The sequence below is a fragment of the Mastigoproctus giganteus genome, chromosome 7 (genome assembly GCF_048544385.1).
Source record: "Mastigoproctus giganteus isolate SK-2022 chromosome 7, ASM4854438v1, whole genome shotgun sequence".
Lineage (NCBI taxonomy): Eukaryota > Metazoa > Arthropoda > Arachnida > Uropygi > Thelyphonidae > Mastigoproctus > Mastigoproctus giganteus.
This window is the reverse complement of record NC_143581.1, coordinates 192,727,892-192,752,931: the sequence shown is the minus strand read 5'-3', so window position 1 is coordinate 192,752,931 and position 25,040 is coordinate 192,727,892. Positions and strand designations below refer to the sequence as shown.

General features: G+C 36.6%; 1 long non-coding RNA gene across 1 annotated transcript in view; it reads right to left on the bottom strand.

The window, feature by feature from the left end:
• LOC150083503 (uncharacterized) overlaps window positions 1–25,040 on the bottom strand; it is a 71,359-nt gene that overhangs the window by 43,641 nt on the left and 2,678 nt on the right. Inside the window, exons 2-3 of the long non-coding RNA XR_016547209.1 lie at window positions 19,796–19,873; window positions 10,715–10,946 (exon numbers count right to left, since the gene is read on the bottom strand). This is a non-coding gene — a long non-coding RNA (uncharacterized LOC150083503). The remainder of the gene's footprint in view (window positions 1–10,714; window positions 10,947–19,795; window positions 19,874–25,040) is intronic.

Genomic DNA, 25,040 nt, shown 5'->3' with positions numbered 1-25,040 from the left:
TCCGCATTCTCCGTATTTGGTTGTCAGGGCTCGAACCCCGGTCTAATCAAGAAGCGTGTGCTTCTGCTGCTCCTGCCCACCTGGCTACTGAGGCGCCACATGGGTAGAAGTAACCTCAGAGGAACGTACCAACTGTGTGGTACTACACTTAGGGTGATAGAAAATGAAAAAGATCTGGGAGTAATTGTGCAGTCGAATATGAAGTTTTCCGAGCAATGCAGACAGGCTGCAAGAGCAGGTCATGGGGTTTTGTCAATGATATACAGGAATTTTGCTGTATTATCCCTTTGAATAAGGCAATGGTCAGACCATGCCTTGAGTGCTGTGTACAGGTCTGGAGGCCTCATTTTAGGAAGGATGTAGATTTGCTTGAGCGTGTACAGACAAGGGCAACAAGATTGGTGAGGGGAATGAAGGGATCCTCTTAACAAGAGAGGCATAAGTTCTGAAAATTGCAGCGGGTGAAGACTAGACACCTGCGAGGTGATCTGATTGAGGTGTATAAGGCCTTGAATGGGTTGAGCACGCTGAATTCTGATGGGATTCTTCCACTTGCTCAGATTCCGAACCTAAGGGGGCATAAATTCAAATTGAGGAAAGACAGTTGTAGAATAGGTGTGCGGAAATTTGCCTTTAGCCAGCGGGTGGTTAATTGCTGGAACAAACTTCAATTTGTCGTTGTGGAAATTGATAGCTTAAATAAATTCAACGAGGAACTAGACAAACATTTAGAGGGAATGGTTGTGTGAATTTTTTTTTGGCTGATGCTACATGAGCTCATACGCTTGGTTTCTTGCATCACATGCCTCTATTAGTATTACTATACTATTTTGTGTATGTAGCCCATGCTGTTCTTCTGTAATAAAACTTTCACCGTTCTTCCAGCCTATTAACAGGAAATCTGTTCAAAAAGTATCCGGGAAGCTTAGATTGCAGAGGACGTTTGAAATTCCTTCAGTCCTCTCCCAACGAATGGAAACAGTAACGTATCGTGCCCGCTAAGCTGCGACGGAGGACCTACATAGTTGGACAGTTTAAAATTATTTATGAAGAACAAATAGAGTGAAAATTTCAGAATTTACAAATTAAATTTTCCTTATAATGCCATCAGTGGTGTTTTGTTCTTTTAAGTATAATTTGTCTCGGACAATTGTTTAGTATTGGCACAACGCAAGAAAGCTTGCTTATAAAACATCAGCCAAAAAAAAAAAAAAAAAACAATACTTCCCATATCACTTGCCCATCCCCTCCTAACAATTTGCCTAGCTCTTTGTTTATTCAAACTACCCACGTCCATAATGCCGGATGGAAGTTTGTTCCAACAATCAACCACCCAATGACTGAAGGAAAACTTCTATACATCTATTCTGCAGTATACACAAGATGTGTCGTTTGTTTTTCGAGATGTAATGGTGGCTCGTAACTTCTACATATCAATTAGGACCTTAAGACAATTTGTACAGAAGTCTTATGTGGAACACGGTCAAAAGCTTTTCTGAAATCTACATATATGGTGTCAAAAATATTTTTTACATCTAGTTCCTTTGTTTTGCATCATGGTGTTCAATTAGATTGGTCAGACAAGATCGCACCTCAACAAATCCCGCAGATAACTAGTAACTCCAAATTTCAAAATTTCCCTAGAAAAGAAATCAAGCTAACATAATGGGCCTTTATCTTCACCACCTCTGTCCGTCCGTATATAACAAGTCGACGGATTTTAGTGAAATTTTATATTTGGACTTTTTTAAAAAGATTTGTTGAGTCATTCCAAAATTCCTTACAGTCGGACCAATAGAAATTCGGCAATTATTTATTTATTATTATTATTTTTTTATACATATCACATAAGCTATCCATATATCGTATATTGCAGCTGAAGCACTGGATATTATGTTTGTTGCCATGCACTTGTTGGAGGAATGAATGAGCAATATGGCAAATGCGTAGAAAATAAATCTTCTCGGTTTGCACATAAATCGTTACTTTTTGTCCTTTTTGTTATAAATCATGAATTATTACTATTTGCTAAGGTACCTGAAATGTAATGCACTGCATACTTAAGTAACTTGTTTACGTTTAGCTTCAACAATCTCTTCCACCTTTCTGCCGATTATCACAAAATCATTTATCTTCCTCGTTGACATCCTCACCATACTTTTCTGTAAGATCACTCACTCGTAGATTTCTTTTTTTGAGGATCATCCTTGTTTCAACCATAATAATAATAATAATAATTTTAGTATGATAAAATGAAATCAAGATTATGAAAATTTCCATTTTTTTCCTTATTGAAGTTCCTAACCAAAAAGTATGTCAGAATAAAGCATTTTCGTCTTTTCTTCCTTGTACACGTAATATATATTACGCTACAACTTAAGGGTTTTGTTCCCTTTTCCCCCCTTTTACTGTATATGAAGCTTATAAAAAATACTAAATGAGTTACAATCAAAATGGCAAACTTGGACGATAAGTTAATATGTAAAAATGTTAATATTTTAAATATTATCATTTTAAGACTGCTGGTGATGTCTAAAACTTGAATTGTAGAAATACAGACAGTTAGTAAAAAAAGGGAAGGTTAGCGAAAGTAGCTCCATCTTGTTCAAAAAAACAGATGGAAAAACATTTTACCTGTATTATTTTCGCAAAACAGCTGAAAAGTTAGAGTTTAATTCCAAATTTATTCCTAGGTAAAATAGAGTTGGAATAAATGTTTAAGTTGTAAAGCTACTTTGTAATTACCTTGTAATAAATAATAAAAGATGCCAGCAGTTTAAGATAATAGTATTTTATCTGTTCGTTAAAAATATTCAACCTTTCTGATTTTATTTCATGAGAGGAAATAACATCGAAATAGGAATCGCCCATAGAATACACACAATTTTATAGATAGAATACATTTGACATCTCATAGCTTTCAGTTTCTTTGACGCACAAAAAAAATTTTAAAATGAGTTAATTGGTAGCATTTAGTGGATGACCGTTTAAAATAAACAGAAAGGCAATTACAGTCACTAGGCGTCAGTATACCGTGTTCGCTAATTTCGTATATTTGATAGTTTTGTTTTGTGGGATGAAAAACCTCAGTTTCATTTTTAGTCTGTGTTTGTCCTTAATATGCTACCTAAAAGAAAAGATAAAATTTGCATGAATGGGAGCCTCGGAGATATGACCCGTTCCATTACCAAATCTAGTTTCGACAAGTGCTGTGGCATCGGACGATATTTAAAACCATTTGATTTCGATAGAGCCGGAATCACTTTGTACATTGAGAGAGCCACGATAGCTGTTACAGGCTGACGTTTGACGTACATCCTATTTTTGGAAATGCTGTTTAAAGAAGAGCGTGATCTCGAGCTGCTACAGTCTTCACATCTTTCTTGAACCAAAGCCCATCGCACACGGAACCGAAATCATTATAGAGTAATGTACGTTTAAACCGTACGTGGATGCTTCGGTGGACCTTAAAATCCTGTTGCTGCTTCGGCTGTGCATTACGTGTTGAACGATTTAATGGAGTACTTCTGGCAGTCGGTTTTGGCTTCTTCGCTTTTCGTTTACGACTGGGCTTCGAGGACTCTTCATCGTTCTCATTTGCAGTATCAGCTTCCATGACTCCTTCCAAATTCACTTCTAACATTTCTGGGAAGATATGGATGGACCTTCTCTGGTTTCTTTGTTGAGCTCCGTCGCACGCTGTAATTTCTTCCGCTGTCGAAATAGCTTAAATCTCTGCTTTGTACTCAATGGAGGTGGTTTCGGTGGTCGCATTGCACGTATATCTGTTCTAATACGCCTTACAATGCTCACCATTAATTTTCGACGTGTTGAATTATAAATTTTTTTTTTCCGTTTTTTTTTATTAAATGTGGTGGAGAATAACGAAAGAAATATCATGGCGCAATCAGTAGGGGTACTGATTGGGTCATGCATCACTCGTGCCTGGTACGGAGTGACACAATGGTGGGGGGGGATGAATCATTTCCTGTCGCATTTTCTTGGCGATTTTTGTCAATTCACGGACGCATTACACGTGTACTATACGCTTACAATCCTCACTACAGTGTACCCCCGCGTTACGATTGGTTGACTGTACGATCAAATCACTTTGCGATGGACACTCCATAACAAAATGCCGTTCACTCTACGATATGTAGAAAGCGTCGGTCATTGCGATCACGTTTACGAATTGAATTTTAATTCTATTAACGGCGATTCTAATAAGCAAAAATAGGAGGAATATTATCCACAGGCCATCTTTACTTTTATAGATTTACACTTTATTACCTTACTAATTAACAAAATTAAATGATACATGAAAATCGAAGAAATATTTAACACAGATTAACAAAAGAAAAAAAAAAAAAAAAAAAGAAAGGAAGACAACTACACTAAGTATTCCCAGGTGATCACTCTCTCAATTACTAAACGGGCCTAATGCCGCGTAACTTCGGTAATCGAAGAACCGGGGCATTTAACCTCGTACGATAGTTGGCTGTTCAGAATGCCTGTAATGCGTTTACCTATGACAACAGTCGCATTTTCGTTGCGCTTTTTGTCAATCCACGAACGCAAGTTACTCCCGTCTGAAAACTGCGTGGAGCGCGCCTAAAGAAGTTTCCAATAAGTCAGAGGACTGTGATGATTACATACAAAACACAGGTTTTGGAAAAGGCTGCATTGTTAATTGAAACTCCACAGTGGGACTTTTGTGAAGCAATTTTGTTATTATGATATGATGAAAAAGCGGAGGTGATGTCCAATATTCTTTGTGTACAGTGACGCAAAGAATGAAATGATAAAGGGCATTATACTGTATATTACTTTCCTCTCCATTATCCATTACATTTATGGATGACTATAATTTCGTCGCGTCATTTTTATCGCGATTTTTTTTTTTTGGATCTTTTGTTGAAATACGTTCGCAAATCTTTCATTATCTTATACTCAGACGCGTGCGCTTTTTCATGGGCCCAGGTGCACATTCTCCGATATGAGGATAGCCTATTTGGAAAACAATATTCACGTTGCTTTGCTTGCAGTAGCTTGCTGCCTTTGCTCTTCTGCTATTTACTGCATCCATTTCAATACGCACCTGATGCTCTGGCAATAATCCTAAGGCAATAAAACTGCATGAAAACATTCGAGTTTAACCCCTAGAGAAATTTCAATGTGACCCTTACTTCTGTTTGAATAATGAATGCACTGGATGGTGCGAAGACCTGAGTGTTCATTCTATCCATTTTAGATTTAGGCTTTAATTTTATATCTACTAAATGGAACTATTTTAAGGAACCAATATTCTAAAATAGGGTGGAGTGCTAATTGCATTGAAGGGTGCCTTCATTAGTTGTATATTTAAAACTACCAAAAGACACCTGAGTTTGTAAGAGTAAAGTTGAATACAGACATAAGAAAAGGAGTTATTCGCTACCGATTAATAATTTCATTTGATCAACGTTCTGGTTAGCAAAAGTTGCCCAATGTAAAGTGACCTGAATAGTATTGGCGGTTCCATTTCTACGAGCAAACTTTCGAATGTGTTTCTCTTTATTTATTTATTATTTTTTTTAAACCTCTAAATTATTCAATCACAGGCTTCGAGGTTCTTCTATCAATGTTCTTGCCTATGATACATGGTGATGAGCTGATCATCTCTAGAACATTCACAGTAAGAAACCGGAATCAAAAAACTTTGTAATATTACATTTATTTATTGACAATAAATGTATAATATTACATTTATTGACCGGTGTAAGAACGGACTGCTAAAGAAGAACCTATATAGATTTTATTTCGTGTACGAGTAGGTCTATTGGATGCAAATCTCATAAATCACATCTGAACAATGGTTGCTGTTATTGTAAAGTTTTAGAGGTATCAGCAACTTAGGCCATATTGTTGTTTATGCCCAGCAAACTGGTTGCTGGATGAAAACATGTTTCCAGGAGAAAACAATGCTACCACTCCTGAGACCGACTAACTCAACCACGTTGTGAAAAAGACCCATACAAAAATTACTGGCATCATTACGGAATTCTAACTCGGGTCTTTTCCACCCGGTATGGGGAAGACAATTATTATACCTAACTGTACTACCCATGGGGCCACAATACTGTGGGTCATAATACAGAACAATACTGTACTGTGTTTTGAGGGTATGCAAACGGAGCGTTTAACGTGAATTTTTTTAATCATAATTTCAATAGTGTATATTAATTAACCTAACGCTTGTTTAAATTCAGGAAGGTACCTTGTCAAAAATAGGTAGGGTAATCTTTTTTCATCTGTTGCAGGTGAACGTGAATTATTTACTCTATAATTATGTTCGTTACTGAGGATTTATGACTGGGAAAGGTGCTCATTATTGTAAACCATCTCAAGTTGGTTGATTACAGATTTAAGTGTGCCAATTTTCTGAAGAGTTTAGTTATTAATTTGAAGTTGCAATTAAGGCGTAAGACACTGTAAATTAACAGCCATTTGTTTGCTTTTAACATTAGGAAAACTAGGTAAGCATTTATCTGTTAAAGTGTTACGTTTTGTCTCTACTAGCTCCCATCATTTTAAACCCAACAACTAACAATTCTTGCTCGGGCTGTAATCAAATTAAATTCGTTTCTTATTACAATAACCAAATTTAATTTCGCGCAACTACCAGAATAAGGTTTGGTAGGACTATGGTTCTTCGTAAATCAACAAAACTTTGTCATTCTCTAATCTGATATACTACTTAAACATCAGTCTTCCTCACATCTGTAGGTTATTTAGCACCAATGGCATACCTCTGAGCAATTAACTTAATCTCCTATAATTTTCATTTCTGTGAATTAGCAAGAAGAATGAGTAACGATTTATTACTCAATACTTTTACTGTTGAGTAAATCAGTACTCAACTTTATTACCGTTAGCTTGACTTCTGTTCCAGAAAATAAGGTCAAAGCAGTAATTCAGAAGCATCATCACAGAAATGCAGTTACTGTATATGGAAATCACAACACGAGTTTATGTGATGTTAAGGGAAGACTTTATCTGACCAGTCTAATTAGCAACTATGACGCAGTAAATAAGGAATTGGAATCAAAATATCATTTTGACATCATATACTTAGATTTCAGAAAAGCTTTTGACTCTGTTCCACGTAAACGCCTACTACACAAATTGGAGCGGTGTGGCATTTGTTGTTACTATGGATAAAGGAATGGTTGAGTAGAAGAAGACGGAGTGGTTTTCAATGGGCACTGCTCTTCTTGGATTAATGCCATTAATGAGTGCCCCAGGGTTCAGTGCTGGGACCCTTACTGTATTTAATATTTATTAATGACACTGATGAAGGCATATCAAGTTTTATGTCTAAGTTTGCTGATGTTACAAGGCAAACACGGTTATAAGGTTAATGATTAGTCACGGTATGGTATTTCAAGAGGATCTAGATACACTCAGCAGATGGGCTGGAAAATGGAAATTGAAGTTTAACAGTAATAAATTCAAAATTATGTATTTAAATAGAAGAATTCCGCAGTAACATACCAATTGGGTGGCACCACACTCAAGATAACGGAGAACAAAATTGAATTGTACAATCCAACATGAAGTTCTGAGCAATGCAGACAGGCTGCTGGATAGTACATGCGATTCTGTCAAAGATATACAGAAATTTTGCCAACAGGGATAAAGTGATTATCCCGTTGTATAACTCAATGATTAGACCGTATCTTGAGTACTGCATACAGGTCTGGAAGCCTCATTTTACGGTGGAAATAGATCTATTGGAACGTTGAAGACAAGAATAAAGATTAGTCATGAGTACAAAAAAAAATAATAATAATAATAAATAAAATACATTTACCATAAAATATTTCAGATGTGCAAATTTCAGGGCATGAAAATTAGGCAATATCACGTTTGAAGTGTTTCAGCTATTAAATGGATTGAGTAAACCAATTTCCAATGGTATCCTTACTCTTTCTCGGACAACACACACGAGAGGGCACAAATTTAAAATAAAAAAAGGGTGGTTTTAGGATAGGTGTTTGAAAATTTGCTTTCACCCGAACAGTAATAATCAATTATTGGAACAAACTTACACCTGGTGTTGAGTTAATGGGTGGATAGCATTTTTTTTTTTTTAAATTTTGCTAGTGCAAAAAAAAAAAAAAAAAACTAAAACTTACTCGCCCACTGTATAAGATTGCTTCCTCGCGTCATTTGTCACTACTGATATTATTTCGTATTGAAGACAAGAGATTAAGCTCTAACCACTTAGTACATTGACTACTTTAACTTGAACTTTATAATGTCTACACAATTTAAAAGTTGCCAAAATTAAGTTAAAGGCACGTTCTATATATTATTGAGATTATGATTCATGGAGAGGCCTTCTATCACTTTCATTCTAATTACGAATACTTGATTAATTATTTTAATGTATAGTATAGTAAGGATATGTTCAAAAAATATGGGGAATTTAATCAAAATTAAGATGCTTTACCTAGATTCAATTTCGATCATGAAAAGACATTTTGCTCTCACTTGAAGACCAGGGCGCTAAGGCTTGGGTTTACGTTCAAATTAGAGACAAATACCGCTATCCAGGTTCTCCCAAGTTGCTAATATCTTTTTACATTGTACAGCATCACTATAATAGGTGAATCTGCAATACATTTAAAAATCTGAGACGCTGTCAGGACAGCAGTTTCGAAGCTTACTGGCTTCTCACCAGCGCAGGTGGTCGCGGCGCTCTGCCTCCAGTAAGAACAGAAAGTTTTTCCATGATCGAAAGAGTTCTGATTTGATTTACTACGGTGAAATATCCCGCAATCCTATAGTATTGGAGAATTTATTTCATTCAGTTTGGATATAATCTATAATCCATCCAGGAAACAGCTATAGTGTGATAAAATCTAGAAAGAAAATTAAACTAATAAAAATATAAATCCGAAGAATACAAATATATAACAGATAAGATCGATGCCGTAGGAAACAATATTTTATTTACAGAATTTGTAGTTTAACCTTTTCCGAAGGAGAGTCGCTCCTTTTGCAGCTATGTTTTCAGAGTAAAAAGCGGTATTTGTAATTCCTAAAGGCTAATTTACTCCATTTTGTTTAATGGTTTCCACATTATTAAATGTATCTCCTTTCAGGATTTTCTTCAGTTGCAGGAAAAGGGAGAAAAAGTCATAATACTGAGACCTCAAACAGATGTGGTGTGTAGCCACATCTCAAAATATTTATACACAAGTGCCATGGATAAGGTACGGTGAATATCCTGGCCGTGGACGCTGAATAGAGTTAAAGAAAAGATTCAGAAGAACTGAATTTGTAATTTGTTTTAAAGCCTGTAGCTTTTATGGAAAAGCTACAGTCTTTAATTATATTTATAATATAATAATATTATTATTATAATTTATAATAATAATAATAAACTACTAGGGAGATTCGCCCCCTGCTCGCCAACCCCCGCACAGGCTTTTCTACGTAAAATGTAGAGGTATGGCGGTGTAAGTCAAATCTTTTCTAAGTAAAAGAAACACCTGTCTAAACTGATCGATATCTAATTAGGAAATTACTTATGTAATTATTTACTTGTGCATTTGTAGTGATGCAATTTCTCCGCCCACTTACCCACATCCCTCTTCTCCCATTGGCTACCCCACCTTCCACCACACGGCATTCTCAAGGTGGAATAAATATCGCTATGTAATTATTACCTGCATTTACATAGGTCACTTAGGAAAAGGCCTCTTGCTTCGCGTTCCATAATGTATGAGGAATATTGTTGCATCTGAAAAAGCAGGACTAAAATATTTACAAACTATAGAAATATTTAAAAAATACTAAACTATACCCGGTTCCTTCATCAGCTGACATTACAATGGAACATCAAATGATGCCGAGCGTAGTCATGTATTAGAAGTGAAACACGTTATGGAGGCAGTTGTATTTCAACGGAAGATAACAATGTAATTATTTACCTGCGCATTTGTAGTGATGTAAGTGTCCCACCCTCTTCTCCCATTCGCTCAAATAAATATCACTAGGAGGAAAACTTTTTTTTAATGTACACAGAGATATTATATCATTACTAATTTATAATTATTTCATAACTAAAATTATATTTTTAATTTGATTTATAATTTTTAAGTTTTAATTAAATGACTGAATAAAATTAATTTTTTTTGACATTCGCCGAATGCCTTTCAGCTTTTTGATCAACCCTTGTATGTCAGTGATATTCGCGTTATGTTTCCTCAATTACCCCAGTTAATCGAATCAACTGTATCAAGATGAAAAAATCTAATGGATGGATTGATACATAGATAGAATGATTAGAGTCCCCGTGTTTTTTTCTTTCTTTTTTTAAATTCGGCATTAGGTTTTATGTAGCACTGTTTTTAAATTGCAGTAATTCGAACACAGTTTCACCTTCACACAGCTGATTATCTCCTCTTACTGCAGCTTGTTCTACTACAGAGTAAATTTAGCCCAGCAAATTTAAAAATATCCGAGCTAGTGCCACAGTAGCTCGGTCAAAAAAGCTATACATATTGATGTCAGCATTCTTATTCTGGACACTCTAGAAATGGGGTTTTCGATTTTTTTGAGACCAAGGAACCTTTTTAAAATCTAAATCTTCAAGAAAAAAATTTAGATTTTCAAAAGAGACATTTATTGCAGTATGTAACATTATGCAATAGAAAGCACATACCTTGGTGTAAACACTTCTCGGAACGTGTGACTAAATGTTCGATTCCCTGATGATGGCAATCTACTCCTTGGTCATTCAGCCACCGTCGAACTGCTGTTTGCACCTGCTCATCGTCTGCAAATCGTTGTCCCCTAGATGTTCTTTTAGCTTGCCGAAGATGTGATAGTCACAAGGCGAAAGATCAGAACTGTACGGCTTAGGCAAGCGCAGGTGTCTGTCACCAATTAGTTTTCTTCGTGGTTCGCATAGAGGGAAAAAAAAAAAAAAAAAAACACGGTATTTTACCATAAAATTAAAATAAAACATCAAGCAAGTAATTAGAATAACATTTTTTTATTTTCGTTTATGAACTATTACACATTTATTATTAAGAACGAATAAAGATGCGTTCGATATAGCAAAACTATAATAATTACTTTATTACTCGCTTTACTTAGTTTATTTTATTATTTTCTTTCTTATGACAAAAGCCGTACGAGATGGCTTTCAGCAATTTGTTTCTATATACTTCTCACATTTATCAGAACAAGTGTTGTCACATTGCCTATTTACAAAGCATTTATACCGGACTGAACACGTTGTGGTAAGCGTATCTTTTGCAGTTTTTGGTTTCAGCTATTTGGTGTGCCATAAGGTAAGGGCTTGGTGCCATGAAATAAATCTCCATACCATTCCCGCAAGATAATCATCCAATTCTGCTTTCAACTTAGCTGGATTCAGTGCATCAGCAACGTTGGGAGGCAACTTATTCTAGCGTTCGACAATCAGTTGCCCATAGGCGGATTTCATGATGATGGAGTTCTAATCATCTATTATTCCATGAATTTTTATATTTGTGTGCCCTTGTTCGTGTCTCGGCCACTATGGAGAACAGAACTTCCTCATTCATTTTATCTAATCCCTTCAGTGCTTATATACCTTAATTAGATCTACTCTTAGATGTATTGTCAAACTTTGCAGTTCACACCTTCTAAACCATTCTTCATATGTGCCCCACTTTGCACTAGTTACCAATCTGATCGTCCATTCCTGAAGCCTTCCATAAGTTGTCTTTTTTTTTTAGATGCGATCTCCAGAGAGGAATACAATCGTGACTCCAGGATTTCTGTTCCCCAATGCATAACCTTACGTTTAGGAGCATAAAACTTTAGTTGCCATTTTTTGGACCACACATGCAATCGATTCAAGTCCTTCCTCGGGCTCTTAACTATCCTTCTCACCGTAAAATCATCAGAAAACTTTGACAGCTTAATTTCGATACCCTCGTCAATATCATTTAAGATATCGTCCATGTCAATTTTTTGTGTCATTTTTTTAGTAAAAAAAAAATAAATAATAATAACGTGCGGGTTGAATGAATACATATTCTGAAAACTCTCAATGAACTTAATAATTTTTAATTCAAACTCTTGCCGAGAATAAAAATATTGCGCCGAAATAACCAATTTATTTTCCATGTTCCTTTGTGGCACTAACAAAAGTTAATTTGTGGTGCGGCTACGCAGCATCACAAATAAAACAAATAATGTTAACAGTTGTTTGTTTGTTATTTGGTTTTTAGGAGCATTAGCAACTAAGGCCATATTGCTCCGGGATATGCGGTGGTCATCCCTGACCTTTCCGCATCCTCTGTATTTGGTGGTGACGAGCTCGAACCCCGGTCTAATCAAGAAGCGTGTGCTACGTACTGCTGCTCCTTCCCACCTGGCTACGGAGGCGCATGCTAACAGTGGTCTCGTGACAAGTGCCTGAGCTATTGAAATTTTTGTTCAGTATAAAGAATTACAACACCATAGTGATTACTATAATCAAAGCTTGGAATTATACCACGCAATGAAGTTTATTCGAAACATTTCCTTTAAAATGAATTACAATACCAAAATAATGACGTTAATCAAAGCTTGGTAATACTGCAATGCAGTTTATCCTGAAAACGTGCCTTTTCAGTAACAAGGTTAGTTCATATCTTCAATCACCGTGCATTTATTTATTATTTTATTTTTAATTTTTGGTAGTAACAAAGAGAACTAAATTTGTCTGACCTTCTGACGTCAAGATCCCCATGTAATTTGATAACTCCTGCCCTAAACTGATAATTTCTCCTCTTTGAATTCGAGTTTGATACAATGTACAATAAGAAAAACGTATCCAAAATAAATTCGATCTTGAATACCCAGTTATAAGTTATACGTGAAAAATTATAAAAATATATAGTGGAGGCTACTTTTAAGTTAGAAGGCCAGACGTTTGTTTTATATTTAGGAATTTTTACAAAATCTACAATAACTACACTTTTATATAGAATAAAAATGTAGACTAAAATTATCGCTAAAAAAAAAATACAAAACACCAAATTTGTCTTGTGGTATCTGGTACCAACAAGTAACCAGCAGATCCTTTAACTCCTGTAAGGTCCATGGATGAGACGCCGCAAATCGGACTTGCTGTTCCAACACAAACTACAGATGCTCGATGGGATTGATGTCTGAGGAATGTGGAGGCCAGGGCAATACCTGGAAGTCTTCCTCATGTTCCGCAAACCTGTCTCGAACAATCCAAGTGGTGTGGCATGGCGCATTATCCTGCTGAAAGCCGGCACCGCCAGACGGGAAGGCCGTTGCCATGAAAGGATGTACCTGGTCAGCAATGCTGTTTAGGTAGGCGGTGGACATCAGAGTGCCCTTCACATGGATGACTGGACAGAGGGTGTCCCAGCAGAACATCGCCCAAACCGCTGCGACTGGCTTGTTTTCGTCCCACGGCACCATAACTTCCCCAGGTAAACGACGCACACGTACCCAGCCATCCACATGGTGCAACAGGAAACGTGATTCTTTGGACCAGACAACCTTCTTCCAATCACTGAAGGTCCAGTTTCAATGCTCGCGTGCCCATTGTAGGCGCTGTCGCCGATGAACCGTGGTTAGCATGGACACTCGAAGCGGCCTACAGCTATGCAGCCCCATTTTCAGCAGGGTTCGATGTATTTTGTGTTATGACACATTACTCCCGTCACCAGCATTCCTATTACCGGCGAGTTGCACCACAGTCGCCCTTCTGTTGCCACGTATCATCCGGGTGAGCCTTCGCTCACCTCGAGCATTGATGAGCCGTGGTCGTCCAACACGCCGGTAGTCCGGCGGTTGGTGGGTTTCCCCGCCTCGGATCACTTTCGGTAGGTACTAACCATTGCTGACCATGAGCATCCTACCAGCCGTGCCGTTTCGGATATGCTCTGACCCAGTCGACTGGCCATTACAATTTGGCCTTTGTCAAACTCGCTTAAGTCCGCTGCCTTTTCCATCTGAAGAACAAAGTAACATTGATTAACGGAGCTGAGTATCAGGTGTTTTTATACCGTGTTCCGACCCGCGCGCGCCGTAGTTCACTTGCAGTTGCTTCGATTTGCATAACGACTCGCTGGTCATAATGTTTTGGCTCATCGGTGTATATACCTGCCAAGCGGTGGGTCGTCCACTAGTGAGAAGGGTGACAGCATCGCGTTGCCCAGGAACCCCCATGAATTCTGTCCTTTCAGTGTAGATATCAATACTCCTTGTCACTACATAAAATTATGCAATGCTTGTCAATAGTCTTGCCATTTCCTTATCCCTTCAGTATATATTAAAACATGTACTTGGGCCCATCAACTGAGAGTATATTCGTCTTAACGGTAGGAGCGTAACGAAGACATTAGGCATTTAGAATACTATAACTGGCAGTTGAATATCTGGTGGTAGTAACCGATTTTGTCTGATGTGATCCTTTGCAGCAACTGACAAAAGTTTCGGCTGGGCAACACCACATTTAACAAATATGCTACATATCCATCGATTTATTTTTGGATCTGTATATATAGGTAGGTATAATATCTGTTTCTCTGCATACCAGTAAAGTTATGCAGAGAATATAGTTTTCAGTAATTAGGAATTTTTTCCGGCCCGCCAAATATTCAAAAATTCATAATATGTATTTTGAATTTCGCATTCATCCAGTCAATGATTATTTATATATATATAAAGCTATAATTGTACCTAGAATGAGATTTTTCCATTACTAATATTAATAATTTTACTTGAACCAAAAACATCTATTTATGCGCTATTTTATGAAACAATATAAGTATAGCTAAAAGATGCCCCAGATCTAAAGCCAGGGAAATAAAAACTACATTTAGTAGCGTTTCGTAGATTGGTCCTAGGACAGTTTCGATTTTTTTTCTAATTTAGGGCGTTTTTTGTTCCTGTTTTCATTCGTGATAATCTGGTTACCATAGGGATGAAAGCTAACAATCTACTGGAGCAAAAGTCTGTTGCTTCCTTGCATTACATGTCTGTCACTATAATATGCACTATTCAGTTGCAGAAAAATTCAAATTCAGCCACACAACGCACAGAGATGACATAAATGGGCCCTTCGAAAATCTTCTCCGGGGGAGGGAGAAATAATTTATAGTTACCCCTCAGATCTGACGGTCTCTTTCAAATAAATAGAGAAGTCACAGCTATATTAACATCTGTGTCATACACAAGAGAAAAAAAAAAAAGAAGTTAAATCTAAGAGGATAATACTGTTATTACCTAATTCTCACGAAAGTAAAAATGTCGTGTTGCTGTAATATCAGTTATAAGCGTCATGAACACAATACTTTACCTACATTCATAGTTTTATTTCCTTATCAATTTTTTGTCTCTGTGAAGCTGAACTTAGACATTTTTTCCCTCTGAGAAAACTGAAGATTAACTTATTCTTCCTACAAGATGGACTATCTTTGGATGATATGTGATTGAATTGCTTAGAAGGAAAACTGAAAACGATTACAATTTTTCCTTCAGTAAAAGTAAAATTTCCTTTCTGTCAAAATATAAGTAAACTAGATTAGGATTTCAAAACTTGTGGACTAATTTAAAATATTATTACAGAGCGATCCATTAGGATATTTAAATCTAATTAATAAGGACCACAGCGTTTCCTAGTACAATATACTGTAAGCTTATTTCATTTTAAAAGCAAAGGTTCCCACAGTCAAGTACTGTATATGTAAATATTGTTTAAACAGTAATAAATACTAATATGAAATAACTTATCAGGATACTGTATATCTGCTAACCTTTATAAATTAGAATCGTAGAAAAACCTTTAAAGTAGACCACCGAGTTTGACTTTAGTAGTAAGATCATGGAGTCTCTGATTAAGGATACAATTAGCCATCTTGATAGGATAGGTGTCCTTAATGGATTATGGCATGGGTAGGTGAAGGGGAGTCTTGTCTGACCAATATAATTAATTATTATGACTAAGTCATAAAACTTACCTTAACTTCGGTAAAACTTTCGATGTTACTTACCTTAACTTCGGTAAAACTTTTGATATGGTTCCCCATAAAAGGCTATTATATAAACTGGAGCATATTGAGATTAATGGCAAGATCCTGCATTGGATTAGGACCTGGCTAAAAGACAGGAGACAGAGTAGTCATAAATGGATATAATTCAGGGTGGACCAGTGGATCCCCTGGGACCAGCAGTGGGGCATCTTCTGTTTCTCATCTTTCTTAAGGCGATGACTTAGACTGCATTGACGTCCGGTCCCTCCTCAGCTATGCGAGGAGGATACCAGATCAAAGGCAATATTCTTGAATTCTTAAAGTCGCTTCTTACGACCAGGGTTCTTTACCTGACTGAAAAAAATCCTTCACTAGGCAAGTTAGTGTAGGTGTTCCCCAGGGCGGAGTCTTTTCTGGGCTCCTCTTTACTGCTGCCATCCAAACATTCCTGCACCAGAAAACGGATTTTCTCAGCTATGCAGATGATTTGTAGCTACTCTATCGGATCCATGAGACCGATCGACCTAAGACTGCTTCCGAAACCATCATCAACAGCCTAAAAAATCTTGTTATGTGCTTAGCACAGTTCTCTCTTCAGATTAGTTTAAATAATCTGCACAAATGGTCTTCTCACTCAAATCAACTAAACCTGAAAATCCATGGAACTTCCATCCCTCCAGTTGTTGTTGTTGTTTGGTTTTTAGGAGCATTAGCAACTAAGGCCATATTGCTCCAGGATATGCGGTGGTCATTCCCTGATCTTTCCGCATCCTCCGTATTTGGTGGTGACGGGCTCGAACCCCGGTCTAATCCAGAAGCGTGGGCTACGCACTGCTGCTCCTTCCCACCTGGCTACGGTGGCGCCATCCCTCCAGTAACCAAGCATAGAGATATCGAGGTCATCTTCCACCCTAAACTCAGCTTTAAACGCCATGTCGCAGATATTCACAAGGTCTGCCGATCCAGATGGCTTGCCAAACAACACCTCCATGTCACAGAGTCTCAGTAAACTCTTCAATATATTTACCGGTTTCTTCAGCCAGTCAACACCTACAGATCTGAAATCTGAGCATCGGCTACGAAAACCACCTCATCTGATGACTAGTGGCTTCTTCGTTGGCTGCTCTTCAAGAAAACTTCCACCCCTCACACACACTTCAGATATTACCAAACTTTTAAACTACAGAAAAGTCTCAGGACGGATCTTCACTCTCCGCTTACTCGTCTCAATTAAAATGATAGCAGGTAAAAATCAATACGCCAAGTTTTTGGCAGATGTGTAATTGGAGAATCCCCTCGAAACTCTTAAGAGCCCTCCCTTCTTTACAGTCTGTGGAGTGGAGGCCCAGGAAGGACGACAAGTTCCTGCTAATGGAGATGCTCCAAAACGTACAGGAGATGGGTGCTGACTATAAGAAATTCATTGAGGACAAAGCCTACAGAAGACATCATCAAGGAGTAGCTCTCGTCTTCAGCTGAGTGACTGTCATTATTTTTCCTTGATCGGTATGTTACCATTGCGAAAAAAAAAAAAAAAACTGTTTTCACAACTTGTTTTTTTCTTTTCCTGTTTTAGGTCCTTTCTATGTTAAACCCCTAGCATTGTTGCTGTTATGGATATTGCAACATGCATGCATGTAAAATTTTTACTGATTGCAATAAAGATATTATATAAGACATTGTTGGGGGAGTGTAGAGGAAGCTGTCCGAGTTTGCTGATGATTTAAAGATAGGAAGAGGTTAATGACCAGAACCAGGTCAATTAGCTTCATAGTTAATTTTAGGAAGGATGTAGAACTCTTGAAACAGGTATAGAGAAGGGCAACGAGATTGGTGAAGGGAGAACAAAGGGATGCTCTTACCAAAGGCTTCAGTCTACAAATGGTTGCGTCTGGAGACTAGGCACCCGCAAGGTGACCTGATTGAGGTGTTTAAGGCTTTGAATGGATTGAGCAAGCTCAATGCTGATGGGATTCTTCCTCTTGCTCAGACTACACGCATGAGGACATAAATTCAAATTGAGGAAGGTTGGTTGCAGAATGGATGTGCGGAAGTCTGCCTTTAGCCAGTGGTAGTTGACTGCTTAAACAGACTTCCATGTGTTGTAGTAACAGCGGATAGCTTGAATGAATTCAAGGATTTTTTTGGCTGATACTGTATAACATCAGCCAAAGACATGCTGTATAAGCTTTCTTGCTTTGCATAATTTCCATTACTAATACTGTACTAAATTTGTTTCGCAAATAGTGTGAAATATGGCAACTGAAGTTAAATGTAGCTAATTGTAAGGTCCCCCCCCCAAGAGAACAGAAATCGAGAATTACAACCTAGTGGGGAGTGGAGTTTCCGTCAGACAAAATTTGTTTACACTGTAAAAAAATTTGTCATTGATGTATAGGACATTAGCAATAATGAAAAGTTATTATCCCTTTGTACAAGGCTATCTGTGATGAAACTGCATTTAGAATATTGTGTTCGGGTCTGGAGACACCCTTGAAGAAAGAAAATAGAACTTCTAGAAAGGCAACCAAATAGGTGAAGGGTGCTAATCGATGTTCATGAGGAACAGCTTAAAAAATGTGGACTTCAAGGCTTGGCAACCAGATATCAAGATATCTGGTTGCCAAGTTATCTTGAAGAGACATGATAGAGGCATATAAGGCCCTGAAGGAAATCAGTGGAATGAAAGAGGGGAAGTATATTTACACCAGCAAAAGCGAGAAGAGTCAGGGAAAACAAATACAAAATTTTTTGGAGAAACTGAAGGCTAGATCTCATGTTTACTTTTGGATAGCGTGTTGTAGACTACTGGAATAAACTGCCCGCAACAGTTGAGTTTTTCAGGTTAATAGTTTGTTTAAGTTCAAAGCGAAGTTGGACAGGCACGTTTGGGAACGGGAAGGTATGAATGATTTTTTTATTTTTGGCCGATGCAAAAAAAAAAAAAAAAAAAAAGATCATTTCCTGGCATAATTTAGCTATTATAATACTAAGAGGGTTATTTCTTACGTCCATTCTACAACCATCCTTCGTTAATTTAAATACATATCCCCTAATTTGTTCCAATTGGAAAAGAAAACAGATATCTCTCTATACATTAAAAAGGTTTTCCTCCTAGTGATATTTATTCGAGCCAATCGGAGAAGAGGGCGGGGTAATTACGGTACTACAAATGCGCAGGTTAATAATTACATTGTTGTCTCCCGTTGAAAGACAACTGCCTCCATAACGTTTATCGACCTCGTGCACGTGCTTCACTGTCTAATATATCAGTGGTTCTCAAACTTTTTTGCTCGTGGTCCACTTTTGAATTTCATTCACCTCTGTGACCCCACCCCTCATATTGTTTAATACGAAAAAATACGGAGCACTAACAATGTAAGTTAACTAACACGCATCCAAGGCGAGAGAATAGCGGGTGATACGATTTTACAATTAAAAGAATTGCAATTTAAAGAATTTTACAATTCCAGGAGCGGGAAACTAAAATGAAAAGCAGAACAAAACATGGACATCTATATGAAAGTGTATTTATTTATACCTTTGAATATAAACCGAGCAAATTGGTACACGGACACAAACAATTTTTGGCAGTTTCAATTTTTAAAATTTATGACCGCCCTATTTCTAAATTTTTTAAAGATGTGGAAAATTTTGAAAGTCAACATTCATAAAAATTACTTTGGAAGCCATTCTACTTAAAATAAAGGTAATGCTTAGTTATCGAAAAATAGTAGCTGGAGTTTGTAACTTACCTCCAAAGTAGGGAACTGCCACAATAATAGAACTTGTGCAGGAAAATATCTTCCTCCAAACACTGAACTGAAGAATATCTGAAATTTACATAAAAAGTGGCAGTAAAACTCATGAGAGGAATGGGAGCTATTTAGAAAAATAATGAATCATTTTTACAGGAATCCAGTTAACCATTTTGTTAGGGCTTTGCCCGCTCTAAGAATGCGGAGCTGAGTCACGAATACCTATTTACCAGTACGCTGCACTTCGAATTCCCAGATCTAAGGTTGTGGTTTAAGTACATAGGTTCTGTCCCTTCTAAGTAAGCAAAAACAAGGATATTGAGTTATTATACGTACTGACCATTTCGTATTTTTATATTAGTAATAATTTTATTTTAGAAGTGAACTTTTCGTGGCCCACTTAATAGTTTCCATGGTCCCCAATTTTACGACTTTTACTTGTAGCCACTCAGAAATATGGCATGGCCCGCGTTGAGAACCACTGTAATACAAGACCACGCCCAGCATCATTTGATGTTCCATTGTAAAGTCAGCTAAAGAAGTGACCCGATACAGTTTGTATATTTGTAAATAGTTTAGTATTTTGTTAATATTAAATAAAAAATAAATTTTCTGTTTATACTCCGGGACGACCAAACGGTCAGAGGAGTTCACAAGATAGACAGATTACAAGAAACAGCACCGTATTCAGTAGTCACGGGCTTGAACCACGGTCATTCAAGGCACGTGTGCTTATGCACCCGCGCGCCTGACCACTAGGCTACGGCGGCCTACATTAAATATTTGTATAATTCGTAAATATTTTAGTCCTGTTCTTTCGGATGCAACAATGTTCCTCATGCATTGTGGGACCCAAAGCAAAGGCCTTTTCCTAAGTGACCTACGTAAACAATTAGATAGCGATATTTATTCCACCTTGAGAAATCTGCGTGGTGGGGTAGCCAATGGGAGAAGAGGGATGCGGGTCACGTGGTACAAGCAGGCGGGGAAACATGTCACTACAAATGCAGAGGTAAATAATTACATAGGTCATTTCCTGATTAGATATCGATCAGTGCATTTCGATTGGTGTATCTTTTACGTAGAAAAGATTTGACTTACCCCGTCATACCTCTACATTAGAAAAGCCTAGAAAAATACTTTAAATACTTAGAAAAGCATGCATGGGGGTTCGAGAGCAGGGGGCGAAGCCCCCTAATACCTATTATTTTATTTACTTTGCATTATGTAATTTTAAGCAATGAAAGTCCATTATGAGATCGAGAATAAAATACATAAAATTGTGGAAGTCACAGATTGAAGGCAAGGAGGTCGGAAATCTGAAAAATTAAAGAATTTAAGTAGTTAACATTATTTTACATTCTCTTTAGCTGATTTAACTCAGTATCGGGAAGCAACACAAGTAAGGATTAATTTGCCAGTCGTAGCACCAGATATGGGCAAAATAAATCATAGGGAATTAACCAGTGTGTGCGTGATAATCAGAAGGAAAATAAAAGTGCTAAAATATTATAAAACAACTTTGCAAAATAACGCTAGCATTAAAGTGGGGGGGGGGGATCCAGTTGCAAATGTGTTCCATCTCATATCTGGTGAGTATGGGCTTTGCACACCTAGGGGTCATGAGCTGGATATCATTTTTCTTGGTGGTTCCCTTCTACCTCTCTCATTCAGAATTTTTTTTTTTTTTTGGCTGGTGCAGCATAAGCCTCAGGCTTCCTTGCACCATATGACTAATAATAATAATAATTTGCAACTGGATGCCCCTCCCCTACTTTGATGCTGAACAGGGTAAAAGGCTACAACAAAGATATAATTATGATGGAACAACGCTATCAAGAAAGGTGGAATCCAGCCATGATGGATGTTGGTTTTTGCAGAGTTTCTAGAAAGTTAAACCATACATAACAAAAAATAATAATAATAAATAAATGAAAATAATAATAACGAGTTTATTTCATTGAATTTTTAACCGCTTTTGGATATATAAATAAATAAATATATATATATATATATATATATATATATATATATTTTTTTTTTTTTTTTTAATTAGTTAGTTATATATTTATTTTATTTTTTTTTTGGTTAGGGTTCAGTACGAGGTTCATACCCAGGGATCTTTGCGACAACGAATAATAGGAAGGTCCGCGCACCGCTTAGCAGCGGTACGCGGACCTTCCTATTATTCGTTGCAGCATTTGAAAACGTGGATTTGAGCTGTGTGCACACCAAATTGATCGAAAGTTTCGTACTGTCGACTAAATTTGGTATACTTATCAACGATCCAATCAAGAGGCAGACACTAGTTGATTTCATAACAAAGTTTACCTTTCTTAAAAATACGGTTTTTCACTTTAATTACAAAAATATTTATTATCCATCTTTATACGTGTAGGTACTTTTCTGCAATTAAGTTAGTGTAGTTGTGAATGTAAAAGATAACATAACCTTAATAAAATTTATGCTTCACTACTTACAATAAAAAATATTTATTATTATTTCAATTATAAAAATTAATATTATAAAGACTATACTTCCCCTAAAAGGAAGTGCATGTTTACAGAAGAGATGAAATACAAATTTCCATGTTTTGTATCTGGCCGAGAGGAATGGGAAGCTGAATGTAAAGTTTGCATTCAGCTTCCTTTGAATATTTGACGTTTCAGTAGCCAATAAAGGGTTTGGTGATTTGAAGCATCACATTGAAACTGAGAAGCACAAGAAAGCAGTTCAAGGTGAGGCCTCTTCGGGAAAGGTTACAGATTTTTTTGTCAAAGCTGTCGGTAAAATAGAATAGGATCTGGCTGCTGCAGAGGGTACCTTTGCTTTTCACACTGTTAAACATCATAGTACAGCAGGTTCCCCGTTATAATGCGGTTCGCATTACGCTGATTCGCTATAACGCTGTTCTTATATTATAACCAGTATCTGACTAGAAAGCTGTCACAGATCACTATCACGCTCTTTTACAGATCGCATTTTTGGCATATTTAACGAAATCGTTTCATTTGATGGAGTCGATAGCTTGAAAATGAATAGCAAAACAGTATTAAAACGTTTCCCACGCCGACTTGAGAAATTTTCCCAGGCTCAGTGAAATTTTCTCGCACGCTAATTTAATTGCAGTACAGTGACTTGTTACATAGTTACGAGATCAACATTTTAAAAAATGATCAAGTTTGTAATATTTGCGTTATATACATTTATCCGAAGTCTAGTCATTACTCAGTACAGTATTAGACATCGTGCGTAACGGACAGTTTACTTGAACATTGCATCGTAATTAATGCAACCAACGCAGTTACATTTTCGAAGAATTAATAATGGCCGATAAGAATGAAAAAGCAACGTCTGGGCACAGCCTATAAATGTAAGAAAAATACTGAATTTGAAAATTAAATTAGACGTTATGAAGCGAATCGATTCCCGTCAACGACAAGCGGATGTGTGCCATAATTTAGGACTTGAAGTTTAACTGTAACAACAATTATAAAAAAAATAAAGAATTAATTTTAGCAGTGAGAAAGATATCTGTTCCACTGCAAGCAACTAGGACTAGGCTGGCTATTAGGATTGAAATGGAAAAGACTTGAACTAATTTTATTGAAGATAATGTATCCAATGCAGAATTCAGTTAAGTTAAATATTATAAAAAAAAAAAAAAAAAAAAAGAGAGAGAGAGAGATTAGCTAATATGATGATCTGAAGAAAACTCACCTAAAAAAAAAAAAAATGTGGAACCATTTAAAACTGGTAAGGGCTGTTTGAATAGATTTAAAATCTAGGGAGAAGCCGCAGGTGCAGATCAAGGAGCCGAAACTTTCAAAAAAGAACTTGTTAAAATTATTGAAGAGGGGTATTGTGTGTTATACTTCTCAACAAGTTTATAACATAGATGAAGCAGGACTTTTGTGGAAACGAATGCCTAAAAGAAGTTTCATATTGAAAGAAGCAAAAAACATGCCAGGTTTCAAAGCGGCGAAAGATCGGGTGACTTTATTGTTGGGTGGTAACGCTGCGGAGGATTTAAAATGAATACCCCTTTTAGTTTATTTAGAAGAGGGCCAAAGTTCAACCCAAAATCGACACATTTTTCATGATTAAATTCATCAATTAAAATTATGATTTTAATTGGAATTTTAAGTTTAATTTTGATACGTAAGTAGTTATCACATAATTATATTCATATGTAATATTAGTAAATTAATAAGAGGAGTTTACCTCAATATAGTACGTGGATATTCTTTTATTGCGTTAATTTGAATTTTAATTGTTTTGAATTGTGTTAAATTGATTATTTAATTATTTATATTTTATATTTTACTTTAATTATTTATATTTTACTTTAATGTACCGGTAAGTTGTCGATTTTTTCGTTTTTTCCGTTTTAATTTCTGGAGGGTATCATACGGAAGTGTTCCACGTACTATATTGAGGTAAACTCCTCTTATTAATTTACTAATATTATTATCAACGTAGAACATATTGAGTATTACAGCTCTGATTCATACTATCTAATTCATATGTAATGCAGAATATTTTATATGTACAAATATTTGAATATTAACTATTTTGACCGACATTTGTGCATCTTTTCACTACCGTTTATTATTGATTAGGAAATATCCTATGGCACCGACCGCAACTTACAAATACATATGTTACCTTATGAGAATGCGGAGCTCGCTTAGCGCTCTGTTTTTCCGGAACGAATTATCAGCGTTAAGCGGGGGTCACCTGTAGTTACAAATCAATGGATAGCACAACTGTCATGTTAAAAAATTTATTTTTTGATTCTGGGATAGCAAAAAGATTTTCCTCTGCTAGAACCAAGACAGAAGCCATTGTAAACTTTGTACTTGCATTTCATTCTCTTAATGTTACTGTAAAAACTTTAAAAGAAAATAAAATTGCATACTGTGGAGTCTCAACTGATGGAAGTAATCATGGTTCTGAAAAAAATCTTCCCATTAATTATTCAGTATTTTGATGTAAATGAAGGAGGGTTATAAACAAAATTAATTGAATTACAGAAGATGCCTAACGAGACTGCAGATACCATTTCTACGTATGTTAAAGAAACTTGAAAAAAATGGTTTATGTGAAAAATGTATTGCATTCACTGGGGACAATTGCAATACAATGTTTGGAGGACTGAGACGAAATGAAGAAGGGAATAATGTCTTTGCAAAATTAAAGAAATTGTTGCATAACAAGACTTTGATCGGAGTGGGCTGCC